The following is a 27,958-nucleotide window of genomic DNA, read 5'->3' as shown; positions in this document are numbered from 1 at the left end:
CTAAAAATAATTCCAGGAAAGATCTAGTACAGTATCTGTTTTCCCGTGATTTAGGTTTTGGGAAAAAAAGCTATTTTGTATTTGTATTCCACCTGAGATTAGTGGTCCCTTAAAGCGTATAGTATCTGTCTACAGGAAAGTCATTTTATATTAGCATGTTTAATGCTTATTTATTCAGATAGCACTAGATTATCTGTTTTTGGGTTATTCTAAGGACAAAAGAGAGAGCGAGAGAGATTTTATTAGGAGATGTCCATGCTCAGTTCATTCTCCAGATGACCATTTTAGTTGCCATTATTACTGCCTCTGAAATGATTGGAGGAGTAATTCGAATTCAACCTATCACATTATCCAAGGGCATTCTATGAATAGCAGCAACCAGACAAGCTCTGGCAAAGCTGCAAAGGCGGCCTATCAAAGTCAGCAATAACATTCAAGAGTGTTCTCCAGAGTTAGCGAATGCAGATGAGAATATTTATATGTGATCTCCCGAACTATAGAAAGTATTTTGGGAAAGATATTTTTCACAATCCTTAGATTAGCCATTATGTATTTTCTAAGTATTTTACAGGCATTTGGGGAGGAGGAAAGAAATCTTTGGGTGATGCTAGCCACACGTACACGTTACCCAGTTTAGTCCTCCCTGGCGCCCCCTGAGGGAGATCTTGTGTCTTTAGCATCTCCTTGTATGATAAGAAAATGAGGGACAGGCATTAAGCAACTTGCCCAAGACTCTGAAGGCAGTGGACACAAAATTTGAACTCAGGGCATCCAAACGAGGCTCCAGTGCTTTCTCCATCTGGCTGCAGGCACTTTTAAGTTTCAGAAAAGGCAAAATCTCTTTGGGCTCCTAAATGTAGTAAATCTCAGCCCATGAGAGCTTGTGAGAACTCTCAGATGTACCTTCAAAAGCTTAAAAAAAAAAAAAAAACCCAAAAAACTATTGTCATTATCAGCACTATTCTTATCAATACGATAATTTTAACAAAGGAAAAATATTACCCTAACATATACTGAGAGATTATTTCATGACAGATATGGGTGTTTTTCTTGTATAAGTTAATTTAATACTCGCTATACGGGATATAATAGTATTATTCTCAATTTGAAGAAAGAGCAATTGAGTCAAAGAGATGTGGAGTAATTTCCCCCAGGTTATTAGAAAGAGAAAGACCCAGGATTTAGGCCAAGGATATCTGGATCAAGAGGCAGTATAAATAACCACCAGCTCTATTGCCTCCCCAGGTCATTGTTAATCGAATCGTTGTATCACATTGTACGTAAAGGAGTGGCATTTCATTAAATGATTATGTTGTGAATATAAATGAATATCAACTATTACGAACATGTTTTACATATGCATGGCTTTTGTCTAGAATTACCTTTTCTCTTCACTATCTACCTCGTTCTTCTTATCTTTTAAAATCCGGCTTTAACATTCGCCTTCCCGGAGTCGTCAGTGTGATTTACAAGCCTCTCTGTCCTCCCAGAGTAGTGCCGTAATGGCATCCGTCACACTGTGCGGTGTTGATACACTTAACCTTTTCTCCAACCGGACTCTAAGCATCCTGAGGGAAGGCACTCCGTCTTCTACATCTTTTTGTCACTAGTAGAGTCCTTGTCATGTAAAAGGCGCCCAAAACAGGTTGGGTTGATGAATGGATGAAAAAATAAAAAGATGTGTAAATACTTTGTTGGACTAGATAGATGACTGGATGAAAGATGGATGAGATATGGTGCATGGGTGGAAATATACAAGAATAACGACATATACATACAGGAAATACATGGATCAGTCCAATGTATGTGACCAAATTTAAATGAATAGAACTTCTTGGACAAACGTCTTTAAAACAAATTCATGTTGCTACCTTACCTTTGACTACCGTTCTTTCTTCTAGTGTTTCCTTTTAGTAGTCATTCATTATGATTCAGCAAGTTAGCGGTAAATCTCCTCTTGGAAATTTTGTCTGCTTGTCTATTTTATGTATGTCAAAGCTTTTGACCTGGATGTCACTCCTCTGAAGTCAGACATCCCAGATGCCTTTGGATAGAAGAGAGGCATCACACTCTCCGGCTCCCTAGCTTCAGTTACTCCCTACTTTTCCTCCACCATTCACCTGGCAGGTGCTACTTGAAGATTTGACCTGTTACCCATACTAGATTTTAGCAATGAAAATAGCACGAAATCGTAAACCTATTGCCAAGTGTGAATCTTCTACTTCAGAACAGATATATCATCCTGGTCCTAACAAGGAGTAAACCACATAGTATTTCAGTATTTTAATATTATGCCATTCCAAATGGCAGATACTATTTATCTACCTGTCAGAGCAAGGAAAAAACAATGTTTTCCTCATTAATAATCACATTGAGGGAAAACATTAATTTCACCACACACACACACAAAAAAAAACCACAGAAATTGCAGGCTACCATCACGAATGCCTTTATGATACCATTTATGAATATAATTCTCTGTTTAGAATTCAATTACCAGAGAGAAATTTCTCCATGAAGGATTTGGGGTTGTTTATAACCAGAGAGATACTATCCATTGCTTTGAGAGTTGCATTGGACAATTACTAGTCAAAGCTTAAAAATAGAAAGGCTAGTAAAGATTGGCCTTTTACTTGAAGTCAATAGTTTCTGGTTTTAGTCAAGAAAAAGAGTTTACTGGAATTCCTTTACATTATCAAACAGCTTTTCATTTTTGACCTGATAGACTAATTGTTTTTCCACAGTGGTATAATTTATCCCTTCAATTATTTCTTCAGATTTTGAGAGTGAGCCCACCCTTTGTCAGGCACTGCCGTGTAATGGATTTTCTGACTAGTGGTTAAATATCTTGTTTCTCTCTCACTATGTTTTTGCCCTCAATGACCTACTGTTTATGACTACACAAACTAGCCAGTCAAAGTCTCCAAATAAAATAACATTGGGGGCAAAATATACATGTGTGGGAGTTTATTTTAAATTAGAGCAATAGCAGTCTGCAGCTTACATAATATTAAACTATTAGAGATTTGAGTCAGCTAAAGAACGCATAAATTCAAATTGTTGTTGGTTGCTACTGAATGGCAAGAGAGGTAACTGGAGTCTTGCCATCTGGTTATGTAAATTAGAAAATACGCAAAATCTCCATTCAATTCTTGTTTTAGCCAAAGATTTGTTTATAAAATTTAGGCACAGCCACAGAATGGGTGTATGTGTGTGTAAGTCTGTGTGTATATATATTTATATATGCATATATAAATATCTTATATATTTATATGTATTTGCATATATATTTTATATATTTATGTATATATATTTTTAACTACGACACTATATATTCTCAGTAGATGTGTTCCGAAACCTATAGGGATGCAAACAGCAAGAAAGCAGAGCCACTAAGTGTAAGATGTTTGTCCAAGGGGACCGAAGACTGATGGACTCATATACAAAAGTCCTCACAATTTTTGAAGGCTACCAACATGATCTTTTAAACCAAATTAAAAATTACAAGTTGGAAAATGTTTGTGGGTTATCAAAATTTATTCTTTATGTCTGGCCTGCTCCGTGCTGACTCATATTCTTGCAAGTCTCATGGGAGGCTTCTTAAACACACTTCACCTTTCTTTCTTCAGTTTTAGGGCAGAAAGAGTCCCTTTAACTCCTGAAGACAGTAAATCACAGTTTGTGTGGTGGTTCTCAGAAGACACTTAGAGAACTGAATTGGACGCTCTACATAGCACCCTTGCCAAAAGAGTTCGGAAATGACTTCCAGCTTCCCACAGTAATAAAATGGCACTGTTTGGCATCTTTAAGGTAATAAAAGTGAATTTTTTCCATTCTAGTAAATGAGAAGAGAGGCCTGGTTGTTTTAAAAACTGATTAAAATTCATGTGTTTTCCTCAAATTATAGAGCACGATATGAGCACACTTACACGTGAACTTCGGACCACCTCAGAGCATTTTTAGAGCCAGCTCTCTGAGGGAAACAGGATGTGCTTGTGGGCCAGTGCAAGGGAGCCTGGGAAGGACCCCTCAGGTGCTGTGAATACTGAGGCCACGCTTCAATAGGTGGCGCTCTTCCCTCTGAGTCAGGGGTGAATGCCTCCGAAGTGCGCTCTTTGGAGGATATTATTTGGCTTGAAGGAAACATTGTGGAAGTTCGTAAGTGTTTCTGGCACTGTTCAACAGCTGCTGAGTCTCATCACAGACGCTGGCTGTATTTTGGTAATGGGAAAAGCTCTAGAAAACAGGTTTTGTGTCTTTAAGAAAGAGGCTTATGCAAGACATTATCGTCATTTGTATACAAGACGTTTTGAATTCAGTTTCTCTCTCTCCACGTTTCAAAGGAAAATCTTTTGTCATTGCTTTGACTCATAGGGTCTAGGAGGAAGTCTGATCATCTTCCATTTCCCATCTGGGTATTCATAAGGCACCTGCATCTCTGGGATTTCTCCTAGACTACACAATGTTACCAGCTGACAACAAACATTGTGTAAAGGAAGACCACCCTTCAGAAAAGACACCTGAACGTTAGACGCTTGGCAGCCAAAGGCGCAGGATGTAGCTTTCTCTCCTCATTTCTTATATCAGCTGTAGCAGAAGTAGAAATTATAATTATGCTGGCCGGAAAAGACAAGACAGATACTTTTTACATGTAGGCCAGCCCACATTTGTCTTTGTTTAATATGCTGCAATTACAAGGCTATTACAAACAAATTAGTAGTATCACGGAAGAATTTTTAATGACTTACTGATTTCAATTATTGCCAAATACCTTCATCTAACCGTCACATTCTTAATTAAGAGACACCGGTGTGTGTGTTTATATAATCTCTTTGTTAAAATTGTGCAATGGTGGCCTCAGCAGTGAGGGGCTGGTCCATTCATTAAGCAGACACAACCATCAAAGAGGTTAAGCAGATATTACAAAAGAAGCAGGATGTAGACACACCCAGTGTAACAATAGTGGGGAAGGAGGTGTCCCTGACAAAGATATGATAAGAGGAAGGGGAAATATTGCTGCAACTCTTAATGACGGTCTGTAAACTCTTGAGTTCACGTTTATGAAGCCTCCGACAGCTCCCTTCAACAAAGCCAGAATTAGAGGTACATGCTAATGCCTTTTGCTCACAAATACTCCCAATGAGTGTGACCCAAATCAGAGCATCTGTGCTAAAAAGGGGAATGTTTGCTTCTGGGCTAGCCCAGAAATACCAACGGAGACCGTGTTCCTGCAGCTAGTCCTTGATTTTCACCTTCAAGTATGTATTTACCTACCAAATTATGTGGTCTCCAAGCAGACGCATCGCAGAGGTTTAAGAAAGAAAAGCATAGCCCCTGATACACGGATGATGGTCCATGAAACACCACACAACATGCCCTTATCCCTCTGGCATGTGATTTAGCCAGTCCTCTCAATACTTGAAACGAGGAGCTTCTCATGGCCAGGGAACATATTTAACTATGCGCAGAACAGTCAATAGTCAATCCGTAAGTATTAGCTGAATGAATAAGTAAATGAAGAAACATGTAAAAATTAGTTTCTCATTTTTCGCATTGCTAAAATGGAAGTAATCTTACTTGCAGCAACTATGTAAGGGTAAGAACATTCATGTTCTTGATTTTTTTTTGAAGTGTAATAAACGTATCCCTAAATACAGAAACTGCGCTGTGCTATCCTAAACAACCTTCCTGCTTAAGAATATGAAGACTTAAAAAAAATTAATAGCTAGCAAATTTAACATCTCTATCTCTTATGTTAGCGGGAACTTTCTAAAGAGTTTCTAATTATATTTCAGTTTGTCCCCTCATCCTTCACTTATTAGCTCCTCTGTAATTTATTTATCTTCTGTATTCTGAATATTACTATATACTTGTAGATAAAATAATCCGTTTCCTTTAAACATTTCTAATTGTGAGCTTCTATTCTAACATACCCATTTTGTGTTCGATGGGTAAAATTCCATTTATCCATTCACTTCACATATATTGGTTGAGTGTCCACCATGTGCAAGATAAGCTACCAAAATTCAAGGGAACAACAAAAAACATTCAGTTTCGCTTTATTCCACATGTTTCTGACTTCAGCTAATCCCACTGGTTTACTTTGATTTGGCCAGTGATCCTAAGTGATCACGCAGGCTGAAGATGTGCCTTTACTAGAGGGATTCTGAAAGCTGTCCGTGCCTAGGTAGCATCTGTGACTATGTATGTAGTAAAACGGGTTCTGCATTTCATTCCCCTGGAATCAGGCTTAGTTGATCTGGCACAGAGTCCAGAAATCTGTGGCATTTCTCACAAGTATCCCAGGTAATTCTCAGGCAAGTGGTCTTTAGAACATGCATTAAGAAGCACTGTTTTAAGAATTAAAGAGATTTTTTTTCTTCTCATGCCATGCTTTATTCTAGGTATGACATGTATCTTCTTTTACTTCCTCATTATATTTTTCCTATGAGTCACAATTTACATGTTCCTGAACTGTGTTCTAGAATTCTAGAACAATCCGTTGTGACCCATGAGGACTACTATAGTATTTTTTGTCCCTCTAAAAGGGACGGGGATTAATGAGGAGTATTAAATGTAATTTTTTTAAAAGACTCACATTTTGATAAGAAAAATACTTTTATTGCCATCGTTCAATTCTAAATTGATAATTCATTATGAGGGAAATGATGGATTTTGGGTCATTAACGTTGACTATCATTTTACAAAATAATTTTCAGAAGTTTCCACGAGGTACTTGTTTTAATGATTTCTTTTGCAATTTTCCCTCAAATAGTCCATTGGGTCTTAATATGAATCTTGCCTAGGCCCTTAGAAGAGAGTAAGAGAAGATCTGTTTTCCTTCTTATGTCAATAATGCCTTCTTCAAACTCTTTGAATGAATTCTTTTTCTCTATAAGTCCATCAGTAATATGGCATCAGGTCATGGGTTGTGAACAGAATGACATTATTTAAGGTCAGAGTAGATAGAAAATCTGTGACTGGCCCCTACTTCTTGTATTAGGGTCTATCATCCTCCCTTAGAGATGTTGGCTTATTATTTCATAATTTGAGCTCCAGATGTGGTTTTCTTTTTTTAGTGGGAGAGGAAGAAGCAGGCTCCCAGCAGAGGAGCCTGATGTGGGGCTCGATCCCATAACGCCAGGATCACGCCCTGAGCCGAAGGCAGATGCTTAACCGCTGTGCCACCCAGGCGCCCCTCCAGATGTGGTTTTCTTGCTACTAAGGTTGATAGGTCATTTCATTAAGAAAATCTGATATATTTCTAAAATTTTCTAATTTGAATGTTGTCATTGTGTGATCTGGTGACTTTTTACTTTTTTTTAATTCAAGTTTTTTTAAATTCAAGTTTAATTAACATGCAGTGTTATATTAGTTTCAGGTGCACAATATAGTAATTCAACAATTCTATCCATTACTCAGTGCTCATCACCGTAAGTGTACCCTTAATCCCCTTCACCTCTTTCACCCATCCCCTCAGCCACCTATGAGTTTGTTCTCTGTAGTTAGGAGTCTGGTTTTTTGTTTGTCTTTCTTGTGACTTTTTTTTTTTTTTTTTTTTTTTTTTTTTTTTTTTAGCTAAATCGGTAATCCCCAAGCTGCATTAGGAGATTTCAGTTGACATTAGCCTAACGGCAACCTCCAGTCAAACGTGGCACCACTTAGACACTTTCTTTGCATAACAATACACATTTCTTCTTCCCTTTTTCAAAAAACTTGTTTTAAGAGGCTCACTTGGAAACAGCTCATAGTAACGACAATTTTGAAATGTTCAGTTTCTTTAAGTGCTCTAAGCACATTCACCTGAATAATCCGGCTCACTAAAGACTGAAATCCATTCTAGCTATTTGTGAAAACATGGTGTCCAACACCTGGCTATCCAACAAACATGTTAGGGCTAATCAAAATAAAATGAACCATAACATTTCCCCCTCTAAAAATAAACAAAAAAACGGATTTTTATTTTGAAAATTTAAAAGACGAAATTAATTTGAAACGCCGTTTTAAAATATATATTTCCACATGATAATATGCCCTTGGGCCTGGAAACAATTACAATAAAATTTTGTGGAGAAAACCCCCCACTGTTTTTGTGGTGGCATTTCTGCCATGGTTCCAATTAGAACTCCTATAAATCTTGGAATTGAGCAAATAGGGAAATAAAAATCTCATAAAATACCTGTCTGTATTCAAGCCGAAAAATGAACTTGGATAGGATTCCAAATCAAACTTTCTAACTTGTTGAAGTTGATCCATTTATACCTGTTTTCCATTTGTGGCAACTTATCTCAACAGTTCCAAGTTAAAATCGAATGTATACTTTGATCGTTCCTTTTTAAATGAAATCATAATAATTTTGGCCCAATTCTCTCTGCTAACGTATCCATCTCCCCACATGGGGTTCTGTTAAGAGCCACAAATAAATAAACAAGTGAAATGTTTTCTCCCCCAGTAATGCTAAGGCCGAGAATGCAGGAATCCTGTGCACTGTGGGCCAGGGCCAGACCAGGCAGTGGAACTCAGCCTCCAAAGTGGGCCAAGAAACTCTTGATCAACCCCTTTACAATGATAAGATGTAAGGTAGAGCGCATTCACACTTTCCTGACTGTTTCCTGTTCAGCAACCTCCTACAGAAAAGTCTTTATCTTTTTAAATGTCATAATTACATAATTATAAATGCTACGCAAATTCTCTATTACTTGCTGAATGACAAATCCGAAATACTAAGCATCATCAAACTTTGGAAAACGCGTGAATATCTCTAGGACAGTATTTTCAAATGATGCATAGAGGTGAATACAAATGTTTTTTTGAACCATGGGCAGAATCTTTTAAAAAAAATCTTTAAACAGGAAAATCCCTTGAGGAGAGGGCCGACTCTCACTTTATGAATGAAAAATGCTGCCGAGAGGTAGAGAGGGTCCATCTGGTAGTTTTAGTCAGTCTAATCCCATCAGAGACGACACCACTGAAGTATGCGTCTCACAGTGAAAACATCTCATGGTGAAGGTCTACCTGCCTTCACTGTCTTCTAGGAATATGTTATTGGAAAAGGAAAGTATTCTTCGTCTACCCTAAGCAGTCGAGAAAGTAGATACAGTCATAACTAGGCAATGGTTAGTGTTGGTAGGCCTGTGATTATAATGAAAGTTCATAGTCCTTTTCTTGTAAATCCTAATTTACAGATATTAGAATTATATACAGACAAGGAAAGAAAAACAGAAAGAAAAAAGAGAGAGAGGCAACCTAGCCTATAATCTGTTTTTTAATCACTTACCAATAATGCCAAAGTGAAAACAGATTATTAAATCAAATAATGCTGTGGATAGGAAAAATGCATTTAAAGCACTCTCTTTGAAAACGTTGATACCATAATTCTCATGGGCATATTGGGTATCATCCTTTCTCCAAAGGACTTCAGTCTCATTAGATGTCTATCTCGTATACTTTAGTTTCTGTGAAAGGCTTTTTGTTGTTGTTTTCAGTATTCTGTCTGTCTGTCTTCTATCAGCAATCCATCCACCTATCTAAAAATCTGTATCTTGATATTTATCCGGATGCCTTCTAAAATCGGAGGAAAAAAAGTCTTTTCAAATACCTTACCAAAAACCTCCCACACTAATAAAAGCAAGTCAAAATTATAAGAAGATGAGTTCATCTTCTAGGTTCGAATCAGGAGACACCTCTACCCTTTTAATTGACTGCACCTTGGCATGATTTTCCACGTTTTCTCAGTGTTCTTCTGCTTACGAGATAAGGTGTGTTGTTTTGTCCTCCAGTGTTGCACTGATGTTAACACAGGGAGTTTTGATTTGAGAATCTTTATCCGGCATAACTATACATTCTGTCCAGGACTCCACTGGCCAGAAGTAAACTACTTCTCTCCTTCATTTGCCGTACTTTTTGGAAAGGCCAGATGGGTCCCATAGCTAAAACTACAAAAGGAGCTCTCCCAGGTCGTTGGTGGGAAGTTCAGTATTATTGCATCCCTAATAGCAGCTGCTTCTGTTTGAACTCAGGGTTATGAAATATGAACTACATTAAATGCTAAATCATTAAATATCAGCTGAGTAAAGCACTGTGGTGTGTTCCCTGCTTAAATCACCAGCGTCTGTCTTCTCACATGCAAAGAGTTGCTCTTTACAATCATGCAGCGAAACACTGACAGAAGGGCCAAGGCTGAAACCACACAAAAAACCTCAAAGAGCAGCTTTTGGGTTTTCGGTTGGTGAGTAAATGGTCATCAGCAAGTATTCAGCCGTGGAACTAAAGCACAACATTGCATTTAACACAGCTATAAAATATTTAGGAATGCATAATCCCTTTAGAGCCTCATTGTTTTTTCTTCTGTTATGTGTTTATTCTTCAGGAAAAGAAAAACAACTGTTTAAATTATGTCCACCTAATACCTCAGATTTACTGCAAAGCCTACAATTTGCTGGTTTCCTTTTACTATTGATTCTCTTTTTACTTATGGGGATGTGAACATCATAACCAGAGATATAGCTCATACTTATTCAAAACTAAAACTGTACAATAATAGATGCCATAAAGTAAGGTTTCAGGACTGTTCGAAAAAATCAGACCCTTCTCATCTACTTGAATTGGGCAGCAGAATCATCTTAAATGGCAATTACAGCTGTAATATTCCACTCCCTGCACGGCTCAGCCTTATGGTAGTAAGTTCACGCACGACTGCAAGCAGTGTCCTAAGACAAGGGTCTTTCTCTATCTCTATGCCGCACGTGCTTTCCTGCTGCTTTGCCCCACCGTGGATTGGTCTCATCCGCCCAAGTGTTGGAGCTGTCGTGATGGGGTCATACTAGCTGCCGGTGTCGTGGCAAGATACTGGCGGTAACCACAGAGCATCTCAACTACATATTCTTTTCACCTCCCCCGAATACACAGTCTACCCATCATTTTTATGATATGCTTATTTTGAAAATGTATCCTGTCATGTCATTCCCACACTTGTCTCTGCTGGAAACATACTACTTTCTTAGACGGTAGAAAGAGGGTCTCTAAAGTGTTCTGAGTAGTTATACTTACAGACTCATTTCACTCAACAGATGAAAGGAAGAATTTTCTTCTCATTTCTATTAAAAGTTGCCATAAAATTATTTTTGTATCAGTTATGAAACAAATGAAATTTTGAGGAAAAAATTTTTCACACTCTACTTATTTTAAAAATACCTGAAGGTTTAAAAGAACACCCATTTTTTAAAAAGAATGATAAAAAAGATAAAAGAACACACCTTCTTATATCCATCAAACTTCTTCTTTATAGGAATTATATTCTTTTAAAAGTTACAAAGATGTATTTTATTATAAAAACAAATCTATCTTTTCATTGTTCTATTAAATGGCACGTACATCCAGTAAGAATATCATGGGATACCTTATATGCACAATGCATTATTTTCTTTTGTGAAGAAGCAATTATACTCTTGTAACAAGCTCTGAGGACTTGGAAGATCATCTTATCGTGTGACCCTAGGAAAATATTTATCAGCTATTGGCCACCATTTGCTCATTAGTACCCTGGCAATAATAATGCCAATCTCACATACGTGTGAGAATACAATAATAAAATAAAATGAGTAGTCATCATAATACCTGGCACATATTAGCCTCTTAAGTTATCATAATACCTGGCACATATTAACCTCTTAGAATAAGTGAAATGTTGGTTTTGTTCCAAAACACATATAATGGGTTTCAAAACTTTACTATGCAGTTTACCGTGTTTCCTACAGCTTCTGCTCATTCCCGGCTCTGCTAGGCATTTACTAAAAAGACTCCTTTTTATAGCTTCTCATTCCACATGTTTTATCCACTGGAAATCTTTCAGAGACCAACCAGCGAGACCAACTTGCAAATATATTAACAGAAAACATATATGGCATGTGGTTACCTCTTTTGGGACATAAATAGACAAACAGAAAATGTCACTAATGCCACAGTGTCATGTTTTAGAAGAAATATAAATCTCCGTGCACTGCGGGACATGATTTTGCTAACACTAAAAAGAAAAGACAACAATTTTCACAAAATTAAACTTAACCCTATGGGACATGGTTATCCTCATGTTAGCTGCTTTTAAGATTTTATTGGTCTACACTCACATTCAGGTCAAACTGAAGATAGTCAAATATTTAGTAGCATTGGAGGGGGATTGAGGGTCAGGCAGGCATGCCCAGGACATTGTCTAGACCACAGAAGCAGGACATATACCTATTATTCAATACTGTCTTATCATTGTGTTAAAATGTATACATCCAGACAACCCAGAATGTTCACTGGACAGAAACGAGGCTCTAGAACCTATAAGAGTTTGTGTCCCTGAGAGGAAGAAACACGAGTCGGTCATAATTTATAACGGAATCCGTAACTCGGATTCTGAATACTGAATAATCTAGCACAACTGTAAGAATCGTTCAGTGCAGTGTTTCCAATCTTTGTCAATCAACTTCCTCTTATTTTCCTGTCCCCATATTAATGTTCTACACATCCATGTGCTGTATAAATAACCAAGATAGAAGCTTAAGTATTTCATGGTAAAATGCTACCTGAAATGTAAAAAGAAACCACCTAATTAATTCTTAAACCACTTAGACTAATTTCATCAGAGATTAAGTCATTCAACAAGTCATGTCATTACTGAAGCCAAGGTTAAATGGCTCTTTTTAAAAAATATAAAGCCAATCTTTAAAGAGCTTTACAAAAATGAAAGAACTGATTGATTTTGCCTCACTCTCCTCCTGGAAGAAAAGCGATCTATCCATCTACCCAATATATCAGGGTCTCTATCTAGTTACTTGCTCTTTTCCATGCTGGTTACAAGGTTTCTAAGGACAATACGTTTTAGTACGATAGTGCACAGTTCATTTCATACGGACACCTCAATTTCTTCTCATTTTTGGAGGAAGATGACTTTGGTCACTGAACATGCCAAACACATGTTGCTTGACATGAGTCAGTTGCTCACCAGCACTTAGAGAAATCCTGAGCTTGGGTGTCAGAGAGCATCCAAAAAAGGATAAAGCATCACCCCGCAACTGCCATCTGTTGAGTGTTTTCCCGACAGCTGTATCTCTTGACCATCACAAATACAGACGATCGCAAGAGGCACGAAGGACGTGTGCAGCAATCAGACACAGAGGAAAATGCCATGTTCATCTGTGAAAGAACAGTGCTTTTAATTGCCCCATAATGATTTTCTAACAGACACAATGGTATGTAGTGCAGTCTTAGAGTTGATTTAAAGCACACAATAAACCACAGTGCAGCTGAAAACCAATTGAGACTTCTTAGTGCCAGGAAGGGTTTTGTCCTACATGAATACTTAAGAGCATTTTCACCAGCTACTCTGTCCACAATCCACTTTTACCAAAAATAACTGCCTCTATCATTGTGCCGGGCAGTTTTGAAAAGTAAATGCACATTTTTATTTCAAATATCAGGGAAGTTAAGCTTTGGTTTTATTCTTAATCTTTGAGATATACAATCCTAAAATAAGTTCATTGGCCGGGTGACAGCCCCAAATCTCACTTTTCTGATTTTTTTTAAACCATTTAATGTTTTTATTCTTACCCTTCACTGTAAAAGTCCAAATGTTGTCAGTCTTTGCTTCTTCCAGAACATTCTCTGACACAGCAGTTGAGGTGTTATTGAGCCGGTGGAATTGGCTCGTCAGACACTGAAATCCTTGCCTTTTTAATGGGGGTAATTAATAACAATACTAGAAGCTACCATTATTTGAGACCCCACTATGGGGCAGTCTTCCTCTGAGGACTTCAGAACATTGGACTTGAAAGATTCCAGTCAAAATGACACTTTATGCGAAAGTCGGATACTCTGTTTCTGGGAATTCAGTTGTCAGAATATGATGGATTAATCAGCAGAGGCTTTCTAAATCCCTCGCTCCATTCCATTCTGTAGGATAAAAGGAAGAGAGGCACAGAGAGAAAGACAGAAAGACAGAGAAAGAGAATGAAAGGAACTTCAAAAGATCAACGCTTTTACGTTTTCCATTAACCCCATCATCTTTATAACAATCAGTATATGTTAACCCTATCACATATATACACAACACAAACGTGCGAGCACACACACACGCACACGCCCGCACACACTCATGTACGTACTCTAAACTCTCATTTTTTTCACCAGTTGCCCAGTCTTACTTATTTGTACGCCATCATGTTAGGACCCCTTATTGCTACTCAGAAGTGTGGCAGCAAGAGCAGATATTGTACCCAATTTAAAAAGAAAAAAAAAATCTGTGCAAAGCTTGCATTAGGTGCATTTTGGGCTCATTCTCTATTTTTCAGGTGAAGAAAATCTATGCCAAACTGGGTCCCACAGAAATGATATTTTTCGAGAATAAAAAAATCAGAGTCACCTACCCAGGATCCCAGATGGCACAAAAACTTGGAAAATACACTTTTGACACCCACTATCTACATGTTTGAACTGTCCATAACGCATTCCAAGGGCAGCTTTTTCTACAGCACCTCGCTGTGCTTGGTAGTAAGGCCTGTCTATGAACCTGACTTCCCGGTTCCACTACTCCATGGGGAATAACTGTGAGAGACCACAGATAAATGTGCTGTCACGTGATGTTACTGTTACTTTTTTTTTTAATCCAATAGATATTTGCACTCTCATATTCTCTTGTTGTTGGGAAACACTCTCTTGTTTAAAAAAAAAAATTGCATACACCGTCCAAGAGGTGCTAAGGAGCCATGCCTAGACTGCGTAATTCAGTAATTTGGGGAGGAAGGAAGAAGGGGTAACTACAGCCTAAATCTGCTCAGAGTGTTCCTTGTCCCTAAATCAGTAGTGGGCCACGATTTCAGCCTCGCATCGGTGTGTTGCCAGTCCTCAGCAGCGCGATTCTCACACCTGCTGTGCAGAAGCAGTTGCCATAAAGAATGCGTGCGTCAAGTGTCTACTTGCTTCAGGGGCGCCCTCATCTATGCCGAAAGGACTCTTCCATCTCTTTCTTAAAACAATGGTTTCTGTACACCAACCAGGGCAGGCACTGCAGACGTCTTTTCTAATATGAGGACAATAAGGACCATGAAATTACACGCAAGAATAAATGGAACAAATTAAGTACAGAGTGCCTCCCAGGCGCCGGCAATGTTTTGGGTAGTGGAGAAAAAGAAGTGAACAAATGGTATGAAGCCCCTGACCTTGTGTATTTTATATTGTTAACAATATAAGTATTATGATGAGCAAACATTATTTAGCCAGGTGGTCACAAATACTGGGCAAAGATTAAAGCAAAGTAAGGAAACGGAGAGGAATGGAATGGAGAGGAATGGAAGTGGGGAGGAGGGTTTGCCAGCAAGGGGTCTGGGGAGTGGGGCTTTAAACAGTGTGGTTAGAGAAGCCCTGCCTCTTGTGGGTGGATCTGAGTGGAGAGCTCTGCCAATGTCCCAGGGAATAATTTCCAGTCAGAGGAACGGCTGGTGCAAAGGCAAGAAGGTGGGAAGGGGCTTGGCGTGTTTCAGGAACTGGCTGTTTCTGAAGGCCTTTGTGGCATGTTGGCGTACAAGTTGCCAACTCTTCATTCTTGTAAAGCCTGTCTCGTATTCTAAGATTACGGCTTTCCTCCTTCCTCCCACCCCCCACTGATGTTAACATGTCCTTTCTTTAAAGAAATGATGTAAGATTTCAATGTTAGTTGTTGTGTTGGTTTTTTTTTTTTAAATAGTCTAACTTGGCAATATAAAATGTTGGCAACCTTATATTGTTCTCTTTTTCTTTCCTTCCCCCAAACTAATTCATGAAATACAAAACTCTGTTAAGCTCTGGCTTAAGACGACACACACTTAAAGTGCCAAATCCCTCCCGCCCCCACACCGTGCCCATGGAAAACTCCATCTTAACGGGCTACTTCTCCTTTCCTTTACTTTACTAATGTTCGTACTTACTCCTTATTTTCCGGGTTTATTCTGAAAAAGAAAGAAAACACTGGGCTGCAAAAACGCACATTTTGTGTTTGCTTTATTTTAGTTTGTTTTTAACACGAAAAAGTGGTAGCAAAATTTATCCCTGATTCTTTAATAAAACAGCATGTCAGCAGAACAGGTACGGGAAATGGGGGCCCTCCCAAGATCTTTTATTGTCTGACATCAAAATTAAATTGGGATGTCGAGAACATCTGGGCCTCTCCTCCTTCTCTATCTTCCCCCAGGATTTCCAGGGGATATCCATGTTGGTTTTGTGTTTGTGTTTGGGGGGTAAGGTGCAGAGTCTGGAACTGCTTCTTTTTTTTTTTTTTTTTTTTTTTCCTCTCTCTCTCTCTTTTCTTCAAGGGGAAAAGAGAAAACCAGATATTTTCAAGGGAATTGACTAGTAGTGGCCAGTATAACAAAGAAACCCCACTAAGCCTAACCACAACCTGACAGAATGAAAAGTGATTCCAGAGCTGCCACTCACCACAAATCCCCACGAAACATGCCAGGAAATCAGCTGAAAGCAGTAGAGAGGCTGCTTCTCAAGGGCCACAAACATGACCCCCAGAGAATCTTCTGGTCCCATTCAAATTCAAAGTTGCGAAAGGTGGGGGCTGGGGAGGGGAGTGGTGGGGTGGCGGTGGAAACAGGAGGCAGAGAATTAGCAGCCCTGTGATCACTTTCAGGGTTATGATGGAACTGATTTAAAATGCAAAACCGCGTTCCATTGTAAACACCGAGACAAACTGGAAGCTGAGAGGAAGTAGGATTTCATTTAGTGATTTTCAATTTTAGGATTGAAATGGGGGTGGAAAGATCCACGCTATTTATTTTTCCAGAACTGAGATTGTCCGTTCTTTTTTTTGTGGGATAAGTGAACATGGACTGATATATTATTACTTCTTTGGGCTTCCATGCTAATAAGGCATACTTCCCACAGAATCTGACAGAAAGGATGAATACCTTGCCCTGCTAATGGTTAATTTGTAGTGGCATGTGTATTTCTTGAATGTTCATGAAGTTTTCTAATTCATCAGCACACAATTGGGCTTTTTTCCTCCCTTTACACAGAATGAAATGCCGAGAGGGCAAGAAGTTCAGGGTGTTGTATTATCCCTCGGCCAATGTATTTACTACCCAAAAGTTATTGCTAATTTTTTTTTCTACCTCAGGAACAAAATTGTTCTTCGGCAAATAATTTAGTACTGACCACACTTTCAAATGTTTATTACTGTCGAATCTGTCACAGATTGCATCAAGCCACAGAGATGCTAATTTATCTCATGTATTTGGAACTCCTCTGGGGAACATACATTCGGGCTTACTGCTGAGTGAACATGACTGTTAGGATTATAGAGACCATACACAGTGAAGAAAAGCAGCATCGCTTTTCTGACTGGAAAGTAAACAATAGGGCGATTGTCGGCTTACACATTGGGGCCAATAGCCCTACTGCTGAGGAGCTCTATGTGAAAACCAAGATCAGCAAGCAGTCTTGATGTTTTCTTCTTGGAGTTGGATGTTGTCAAGGATTCAGATGAGCCACCCCAGTGAGTATGCAGGAAACAAAACAGGATATTCTTGTTTAAGGACTGCTTTCTGTAATTATGTTGATTTTTTATGCAACACTTGAACTTTTAAAAACTCAAGGATGCATAAGAAGTACTCCAGAGGAGAATAAATGATTGGGATTTTGTCTTAAGTGAAATGTTATCTTGCGTTCTTAACAAAATTAACTTGTTTGTATTTGCGAGTGGGTCTACGAATTAAGTATACTTAGACTGTGCCTGTTTCGTCTCCCCACCTCACACACCCCCCACCACCACCATTTTCAAACAGGAGGTCAAGTTGTCTTTGGAACATCATATTTCCTGCTTGGAAAAGGCACTGGATTGTATAATAGTCTGACAGGAAAGTTTCAAGAGTACCCGGAGTTTCCCCTGGAAGGCTTGAGGGGGTAAATGTGCAGCATCTCTCAAGTTCTTTCCTTGAGCTCTCATGCGCGGTTCCATTGTTGTGTATACAAAGTCTTCAGAATGGAAACAGCTAAACTAAACTGTAAATACTCTAAGGAAAAACGTCTTTGGAAATATGCGCTGTGGGCTTGCTTGGAAACATTGTACTTTTATCTGTCCTTCCTTGCTGAGGAAGGAACATCTGGCTCAGCCACTTGCGGGTGAATGCTATCGTGCTGCAGACATCCGGTTACTCCTTTCCCATCCAAATATCAGTTCTGTGTATTAGACAAGGGATGTAACATATTTGTATGCCAAGAAATCTGATTTGGTGACAATTATTTGCCTTTTATTTTAACAAAATTACCTCATGCTCCTTTTCTTTAATCAAAATGCCATGCGCTTTCCTATTTCACTTGAATAATTCTCATCATTTTACAACACAATGAAAGGATTATAGATTAGCACAGGTCAATCTCCTCCATATTCTCCTTATTTTTCTTAAGATTCCAATCCACAAAAGGTCTTGGACCACATAATATTTCCGGGTCAAGGACACCGCAAGGTCTCTTTGCAGAAGCACCCCTGCTGAGCAATCATATTCCAATGGCAGTGTGCCTTGAGTTTTAACCATTGTGATTCAAGGGAGAAAATGAAATGTAAACTAGATGTTAACTGCCGACTTTTGTCAGGGACTTGCTGAGAACAGTGATTTCTCTCTAACGGTGAGGCTTATAAGATAGAATGTTGAATGGAGCTTGGGGGTCAGCCTAACTGGGTTTGAATCCCGATTCTACCATTCCGCAAGCAGATTACTCAGCCTTTCTTTCCCTTGGTTTTCTCTTTTATAAAATGAAGATCATAATCATTCCGATTATTCATTGCTGCATGACAAAACACCCCAAAACTTGGTTTAGACCAATTTGGTTTAAACCAACAATTTATTATTATCTCTCACTTTTCTGTGAATGACTATGCTCCCTTGGGTGGTTTGCATTTGGGGTTGGTCATTCTGGTGGGGTTGCATACCAACTGGATAATAGGCTTGAGGGGGCCGGCCATCCAACATGCTTCCTTCCCATTGTGGGCTGGCAGCTCACTTGAGGCTCACTTTACACGTCACCTCTTTATGTGGCCTGGGCTTTGTCACAGCATGGAAGCCTTAGTCTGACTTCTCACATGGCAGCTCGAGGCTCCAAAGGAACAAGGCAGAAGTCCAGACCTAGTCTTGTCTCTTCTGCCTCATTTTATTCATCAAGCAAGTCACTAAGGCCAGCTCAGACTCAAAGGGAGAGAAGTTAAACCCTACCTCTCAATTTCAGAAGTAGTTAGTGATTTCCCACGACCTTCAATCGACCACAGCTACCATATCTACCACATAGCATCTTGTAAGAATTATATAATTCATCTATGTAATGTACCTAGACCAGTGTCTGACATTGTAATATATTTTCAGTAAAAGTCAGTTATTCTGATGTTCTAGTCCTGACCCCATTTTATTCCTCTTCTTTGCATTTATTGCTCTTTGAACTTCCTTGTTATTATGGCTGTATATATGAGTTTATTTTCTCTCTCTTATCCAAATATAAACTTTACAACCATAGGGACTTCATTTTTTTCCCTCAGGACCTAGAAAGATGCCTGATAGATAATGAGAGTACCGTGAATATTTGTTGAATGAGTAAGTGAACAAACCCCAGGCGAGTATAGATCTTGGATGTTTGGTTGCGGAAAATGAGAGTATAATTGGGATTGGGGGAATATTATGATTGGAGACAATCAGAGAGAATTGACATTCTGATTTATTGCTTTAGAAATTAGGATATCATCTGTTATCTGGAGCAGCTTTTAACTAAACTGTCTTAAGAAGGACAAATATATGAACAAGTCCTACTTGGCCTCCAGAATAGCTGACAATTGGCACAATATGAAAACTGCTCTCTGCCACCCACGGGCCTTAGACTCCGGTGGGTCTGGGTGGAAGTCCCTGCTTTGCTGTTTGCTTGCTTACTGACATGACAAGTATTTGTAAACTTCTCTGGGTTGTAAATCCGCAAAATCAGGCAATGAGGCATACCTCATGGGGTTCCTACGAGAATTAAATACAGTCGACAAAGGGTTTCAACACAAGTACAGGACACAGTTGATCAATATGTACCAGTTTCCAAAAATATTGGTGATAAACGAATGATATGACTTTTAATAGACTTATTCTTTATATTAGAGGGATGGCTTTTCAATTTTTATTCTTCAAAAACTCCTCGTATGGTCCAAACACATTTTAAAATATTAAAATAATATTAAGTTCGCATTTTATGAATTCAATATTTAATCTGTGAGCATATCGATCCATAAGTTGACCTTCTACTCTACCCGGTATTTGACACAGGAATTGAAACAGAATATTGTATAAGTCATGGGGCACCTGGGTGGCACAGCGGTTAAGCGCCTGCCTTCGGCTCAGGGCGTGATCCCGGCGTTGTGGGATCGAGCCCCACATCAGGCTCCTCCGCTATGAGCCTGCTTCTTCCTCTCCCACTCCCCCTGCTTGTGTTCCCTCTCTCGCTGGCTGTCTCTATCTCTGTCAAATAAATAAATAAAATCTTTAAAAAAAAAAAAAAGAATATTGTATAAGTCTTAACAACGTGCTAAAAATAAATATTTACATTTATCGAGAAAAATTGTGACATCAAAGGAAGTAAACATCATGTCCAAAGAACACTTCCTAGAATTCAAGGGGAATTCCCCCACCCCAGCCCCTTCATGAGGATGTCCAAAAGTCAGTTACTTAATCAACAGTAAGAGAGCTCAAAAAATTCAAAGCACTCAGAAGTTTGGGGAATTTTTTTTTTTAAAGGAAACCACTTCTCCTTGGTCTTTAGTGTACTTATTATTTAAAAATAAATTTATTCACCAAGATAAACTGATAAATATAACAATTTTCTTTCCTCAACACACACACACACAAAAAAAATCAATTCAAGATGGGCAATTTATGGATACAAGCACATACTTACATAACTTCGTAGTGAGTAAATTGGACAAAATTTTTTTCTGTTTTATTGTTTTGGAAAAGCTCTCAAATATTTCCTACATTGAAAAACTGCACTGGAATATGTGGAAGATAGAAGCTAGAAAAAAAATGACTTAATAGAGCTTCAGTCCTGTGTCTTTGAAAGGACAATATTCAGCATGGAGTTTGCATGTTGCTGGCAGTTGGACGGTACAGCAGATATTCTGTTCTCCAAGCAACAAAACACCAGAGCGTGCACATAGCAAGCACAGTTCAGTCCTCCAACATGAAGGAAGGTACTTGCAAAAGTCACAGTATAGCATAGTAAAATTTAGTTGATTTGTTCTTGTTTGGGGGGTGGGGAGGATGTACAAATACAGGTCTGATACCAGATAGTGGCAAAATTGAAATTACATGTGCCTGAGATATAATATGTGATTAGTAAATATCAGTTTTCTTTCCCTCTTTCTTTTGAACTATATATTTTTTTTTCATCTATTACCACGATGCCTGAGCTCTGTAACTAAGCGTATAGCCATATGGGCTGGTATCACCCTATGGCTCTTTGTTCTCAAGTAAACGAACCTAACCTTGGTTAAGCATTAACCAATGGCAGGTCAAGGACCAATGGTTCTGTCAAGAACCAATATGGGGAAAGCAGAAACCCAGAGGAAATAAATATAAATTAAATTCATCTGAGCATTTCCATCGTTCCATGTTTAGTTTCTTCATGATCCATATATCACAAAGATAAGCATGCCAGAGCTTAACATGGAAGGGGGACCCATTGTTATTCCCTATCAAGATCTGATTGGATTAGATTTATATAAGGCTTCCTATGGGCAGATATTGACATTCATGCCACCACTATTTTTACTATACAGATGTATAGAAAAGGAATTTTTGTTTTGGTTTTTTCCTCCTTCTTCGCTTTACCTTTCCAAAGAATGTCTCTAATTCTACTCTTTAAAACAGTAAATCCAAATGGTAAGAATTCTCCACAGAAGGCATGCCTAAACATTTACCTCTTGCTTCCATATTTATAGTAATGATCACTAATACCTGTAGTTTGGATTATAATTTGCCCAATTTATCCAACCAAGACAAAAGCCTTTTAGGGGAATTTCACTGTCTCGTCTATTATTTAACCTTGTGAACAAAAGTGCTGTGTTGCCTCACTTAAAAAGATTCATTACAAGGGTTAAGGGCAGATGAGACGGGTGTCTACAGTCTCCTGGAATCACAAATGTACAAACAAGGGAACTAATTTTTCTCTGCTGTTTTTACAAAAAAAAGGAAAGCTTTTTTTCACACTAGGCAAACAGCAACTGGTTTAGTCTCATAAATTTACATCTCCTAAGTAGTGTCAGTATTCAGGCAGATTAGTTTAACAGGCCTCGTGTTATCATCCAAGGGAAAAAAAAAAAGGAAAATATATCCAAAGTCATCTGGTTAATTAGAGGAGGTGGGGAGATGAAGTTGCTTCCATTAAGTTCTTTTGGAACAGTTGCAAGATCCACAAAATCTGTTTTTAGCTCAGTCATTCATCCTGTTGGATGTGTGATGTGTTTTCAATTTAATGATAATTGCCCTTTCCATTTCTTTGATAATTGCCCTCTCTATTATCATTTATGGAGATTCAAATTATAAATCAAGACAAGACAGCCAGAAAAATATTATGATTGTCCCTTCTGAGGCCACAGCCACTCAAGTAACACTGCCAAAGTCGGAGAGTTTAAGCCATTTTCATTTGCATGTTTCTGAACATTTTATTTTAGGGTCCAGTGGTTTTCCTAAAGAGGAGGTTGCATGACAATCATAGGATTGAATGATAATGGATACGGAGAATGTAAGTTAAGCTTCAGTGCAACAGTTATAAATCTGCATTTGAAACCAGAAGCTTGCTCTGCTGTTTGAAAGCAAAGGTGAAAAGTGGACCAGAAATGTTTGCTATCAGTCACCTGGTGTCCCCACTGAGGACCCTGCACAGCCCTGCCTCCTCCAGTTTCCTTTCTCCTACGCCTTTTTTTTTGGGGGGGGGGGGAATGCCTTCTTCTCATTGAATATGCTCGATGATCCACACAATGAGATAAGTACGAAGACATGAGTGAGTTTTTATCTGAGTCCAGGAACCATCTCCCAAAATGAAAGCCAGAAAATAAAAGTCCTCACCCAGCACATGGTTCTCTGAGGCGGGGCCAGCTTGTCCCTGCTCAGGAGATCCGAGCATTAAGTTCTCAGGAATTTGGCAGGCTGTCCGTTCCCCCAGAGACCCACTATTAAAACCGAATTGTATACATTTTGATTGAAACACATTATATTAAAAACAAAGTCATTAAACCCACAGAACTCATCACTTCCTAATTATTGCCGTACTTCGCATTGTTTTCTATGTTCTTGAGGGCGCTTCTGCTTACTGCATTTCAATGTTACAAATGCCGATCACGGTGTGAGAGGGAGCAGCTCTGCCCAGTTCTGCATCGGTAACTTGGGACACATGAGTAGCTTAAAATCCATGATGGCAATTACACCACCGATATCGAAAAATGCTGCAAATCATTGCTTTTTCCCCCAGAGAGCTGGTTGTTAAACGTTTTGCTGCCCGGCTCTGTACAGCAATAGAGTTTTGTGAGAAGGAGGACCTTGGAGCCGGGATGACCTGGGTTTCCTTGGGACTCAATTAGCAGCGGCGTGATCTCGGGCAGTTTCCTTAAACTCTCTGCGCCTTAATTTGTCACTCTCCTGCTTCATCTCCTTCAATACCTTTCCGTTACTCTTAGGATAATGTCCAGAATCCTTGGGGCCTCCTCTCCCTTATCTTTGCCCCAGATTTCTTTACTCCTTGAATCCTGTAAGGTCCTCCTGCCGAAGGGCTCTCACGTCTGGCATGCCCTTCCTCCTGATGTGAAATGTCACTTTCCCCAGGTAGACTTCCCTGAGAGCAACCCCCTGTACCTCCCACATAAGAGGTTAGGACCCCCTCGTAGAGACTTTCACAGAATCCTGAACTTGTCCTCCCCGCACTTGTCAGCAGTGTTAACAAAACTTTTTTTTTTTAGATTTTTTTATTTATTAATTTGACAGAGAGAGACAGCCAGCGAGAGAGGGAACACAAGCAGGGGGAGTAGGAGAGGAAGAAGCAGGCTCCCAGCGGAGGAGCCTGATGTGGGGCTCGATCCCAGAAAGCTGGGATCACACCCTGAGCCGAAGGCAGATGCTTAAGGACTGCATCACCCAGGCGCCCCAATAAAACTATTTTGCATGCCATCATTTGCTTAATACGAAAGCCGCCTCTGTGCCCGTGTTTCTCACGCATGTTGCTTCACCCCTCAAGCTCAGCTCTACGCTTTGCTAACCTAACCACTTAAATTTCATCTGTAGGATGTCTATTTTAGTAAAGAGCAACCCTCTTTTCCTAATCCCTTGTTCCACCTAAGAGGCACTCCAGCATAGTGTTAAGGACCAGGACTCTGAGACTATCTCTTCAGAGCTGTGTGGCCTCGGCAACCTCTCTGTAGCTCCATTTCCTAATTTATGAAGTAGGGTTAATAACAAAATCTGCTCTCTACGGGTCATTGTGAAAATGAAGTGAACCGACCTCCCGTAAGGGGCTCAGAGCAGTGTCGATCAGGTAGGAATCAGTATTTAACAGTCTGGTAGTATTTCTACTTGCCTTACCTCTCTCCCTTTCCCCTAATGACATCATTTCCCTTCTATGGAGGATTCCCTTCACTTCTATGGAGGCCCCACTCTTCCATTACCTTTGAGGATTATAGACGATCCCATAGCTTTAACTGTCCGTCAGAATGACACCCAACTCTCTTGTGCTAGTTTCTCCCCCTAATTTATAATCTTACAGTCCCAGCTACTTATTGTCACCTCCATGAGACTTTTTGACACAGAAAACACAAGGTACCACACCTGAATCCATCATTACCCCATCAAACTAGTTGGGTCTTTTGACATCTGTATTTCTGTTAACAGCAGCCCGATTTCTTTAGTGAGGCTCCAAGTTCCTAATTCATCTATGTCTCTTCCCTCTCTTATACTGCACATCTCAACAGTTGCCAATTTCTATTGATTGTCTCTGAAATACCTCTTGCATCTTTTTCTTCCTTTTAATTCCCACTGCTCCCATCTAGTCTAGGTTCTCATTAATCTCTTTCTTGTCTGGACTATAGCAATAGCCTACTATCCAATCTTCACAGCTTTAGACTCAGCTTAACATAACAAGAGCATTCTTCTAGAATTAGACACTCTTAAAACACATGTTTCTCTCCTCCCTCCCTCCTTCTCTCTCAATCGTGTGATGTTTTATGTCTGTCTTCTGTCTGTGAAAGCAGAGACCTTGACCAACTAGTTCACCTCTGTATCCTCAGCATCTAATAGTACCAAAAAGAACTATTTACTAAACTTAGTACTACAACTATTAAATATTATTATAGTATTGCATACTATATTATTAATATAGAATATCATTATTAAAATAGTACTATCAAATGTTAAACACTGCTCAAATATTAGTTGGGTTAATTATTGAATAAATCTGTTTTCTGTCCTTGCTCTGATCTGTAGTACACACACTTCATCTACTTAAATTGGATTTCTGGTTCATTCACTGCTTTGCTCAAACATCCTTAGCCCTTCCCAATTGATTGCCTACTGTCTAATGTCCCCATCCTGGAATATGAGGCTCCAATTAAGAGGCCAGTCTTGCCTCTACGAAAGCTCCATTCTACTCAGAATATTCAGAGTTGTTGCTGTTGTTTTAATTAGGGAAATGGTAATATCAAAAGCATCCCCAGCCTACGTCATGCAGGGCAACAGAGAAAGCGGCAGAGCTAATCATCCCTGAGGATTTCACTGGCTTCTGTTGGTTAAGAGTTTTAAGAGTTTATCATCACGGTTCCAGCAAGGGCCACGGAAAAGGGATGTGCCTCTTTCAATAACAAAATATTAAGGCTGAGGAGTTTCCTCAAAACTTCTCAAAACAGTTTTGCCTTATTTAGATGTAAAAGACAAAAAAGATAAGACTAGAAATTTCCGCTAGTTTACTTAAATTCATTCCACTTTGTTTTTTTCTCTAGATGAGACAGCATGGGATGAACTTTTTCTCTAAACTGGCTTCTTTTCATTCTTGAGCTTTTTTTCATATTGAATTATGTACTCTCTTCTTGGTGTATAGTCATAATTATAGTTTCTTTATTTGCATCTTGACGATCAAAATGTTGCTTTCACATGACTTGGAATTTATTTCTTCTTGAATCTCATAGATTTCCCCCTAAAGTATGGTCTTAAAGAATACTCATTCTAAATTGATTGTTAAAGTCCTGACCTTCCTTTTTTTTTTTTTTTTAATATTGCTACCATTGCTACAGAACGGATAAGAGTTACTCAGACGTCTGAGTTCTTTAGATGCTATTGTTTTCAAATTGGAAATTTTCCTAAAGTACACAAAGAGTAACTCTTTTCCAAAGAAGAGGAAAGTTTTTATTCAACAACTGGGATGTGTTGTATTCAAGGGTAACTAGCAAGTCCCATTCTGATACACAAGGCATTCTCAAACTTTAGCAAAAATCACTTATTTTGTACATTTGACTACACTTGGTTAATGCTGCCCTCGTTAGGTTTGCTCACAAAGTTAACATGTATGTTCTGTATGTAAAAAACATATATAAAATTAATTCTATTCCTGTAACATTCTAAGTTATCCAATATGGTGTGCATTGAAACTTTAAACCACGTGCCTAAACTGTCAAGAAAACACTGGAAATTTTTTGAACCATGCATTTTCAAATATAAATGCCTGTTAAAAAAATAGAACTCTGGCTGTCCGTTCAAAAGCTGTGCTCATTGCTACAGTTATCAACAATTACTCAGTTACCTTTGATCTCTTAAAGATAGCATAGTCTGAGAGCCAATATTAATTCATCCTACAAGATGAGCTTCTTTTTTTAAAAAGAGATTTTATTTTTAAGTACTCTCTACACCCAAAGTGGGGCTTGAACTCACAACCTGGCAATCAAGAGTCACATGCTCCACTGACTGAGGCCGCCAGGAGCCCCTGAAATGAGGCTCTTTATTATACATGAAAATATCCCTCTTTTACAAAATTACATAAGCAGATGTCCATTATTTCTATGTTAATTTCATGTCTATTAGCTAACCATGAGATAAAAAAATTGGCAAGAAAAAACACCTTAAGTGCTACTTTATTCCTTTAGCTTTTTCAACCATGGTCTAAGATATTATGCTCATCTGTGAGTGGACTTAACCAAGAACTGTATGAAGCCTGGAGAGGAGTCTACCTAGCAAACTTTCCTTTCTTACTCATTGTAGAACCCTTATAGCTATGTTGGACCTTCATCATAAAACATGGTGTTAGGGACAAAAATTCAGTATTAGACTTGGTTGAACTGCATCCAAGGACCGTCATTTTGATGCAAGATCACATGGAAGAAAGGTGTATGTCCATTTTTCATCAACCATTTTAAGGTCAAGCTTTGCAGCCTCCCTCGGCCACCTGATCAAAGCCTTTGTATTCATAAAACACTTTTAAAAAAATCCTGCTCCATTTCCCAACAAACTTAGAGTTTGGTGAAAAACTAAAAATTACTGGTCTCCAAAAACTTAATCTCTTGCTCTCTTACTAGAATTTATACATATAAAAGCATTAAGAGAGTTGTATTCTTCATAACATACTTGCATCAAGGATACAAGTGATATTTATAAGTCCCTTTACATTCAGGAAACAGCTAATACCTCATCTGGCCTCCAAAATGTATAATGGTTAGCCTATCTTGAAATTCTATTATTTAAAAATTCACTAAGTAATACTTTTTTAATAGGCAGTCATTTTTTGGTCCATTCCCTTGATGAAACTATGTCCGTTCTGGGCTAGAGACTGCTTGATTTTCTCTTGCAGGTATGACTCACTAGATGGAAAACCTATCCATCCACACACTGCTGCATTAGGAATTAATTTTAAGTATTCAGAACCTACATGTAGTACCTTGACTTTT

This window comes from Ursus maritimus, unplaced genomic scaffold (assembly GCF_017311325.1).
Source record: "Ursus maritimus isolate PB19 unplaced genomic scaffold, ASM1731132v1 scaffold_12, whole genome shotgun sequence".
Lineage (NCBI taxonomy): Eukaryota > Metazoa > Chordata > Mammalia > Carnivora > Ursidae > Ursus > Ursus maritimus.
This window is presented reverse-complemented; position numbering follows the sequence as displayed.